The sequence below is a fragment of the Etheostoma spectabile genome, chromosome 18, assembly GCF_008692095.1.
Source record: "Etheostoma spectabile isolate EspeVRDwgs_2016 chromosome 18, UIUC_Espe_1.0, whole genome shotgun sequence".
Classification (NCBI taxonomy): domain Eukaryota; kingdom Metazoa; phylum Chordata; class Actinopteri; order Perciformes; family Percidae; genus Etheostoma; species Etheostoma spectabile.
The window spans coordinates 12,739,710-12,739,911 of NC_045750.1; the positions used below are offsets into that span (position 1 = coordinate 12,739,710).

At 49.0% G+C, this 202-nt stretch overlaps 1 protein-coding gene across 1 annotated transcript in view; it reads right to left on the reverse strand.

The window, feature by feature from the left end:
- The window catches only part of prkg3 (protein kinase cGMP-dependent 3), a 12,236-nt gene that overhangs the window by 3,069 nt on the left and 8,965 nt on the right, over window positions 1–202 (reverse strand). The gene's annotated exons all lie outside the window — the stretch shown is intronic.

Genomic DNA, 202 nt, shown 5'->3' on the forward strand with positions numbered 1-202 from the left:
ATTGCCACTCTTCATTTTAAACCCAACCGGTTGTCAGACGCCGCCCACCAAGAGCCCGGGTCTGTCCGAGGTTTCTGCCTTGAAGGGAGTTTTTCCTCGCCACTGTCACACTGTTGCTTGCTTTGGAGGGAACTACTAGTACTGTTGGGTCCTTGTAAATTATAAAGTGTGGTCTAGGCCTACTCTATCTGTAAAGTGTCTC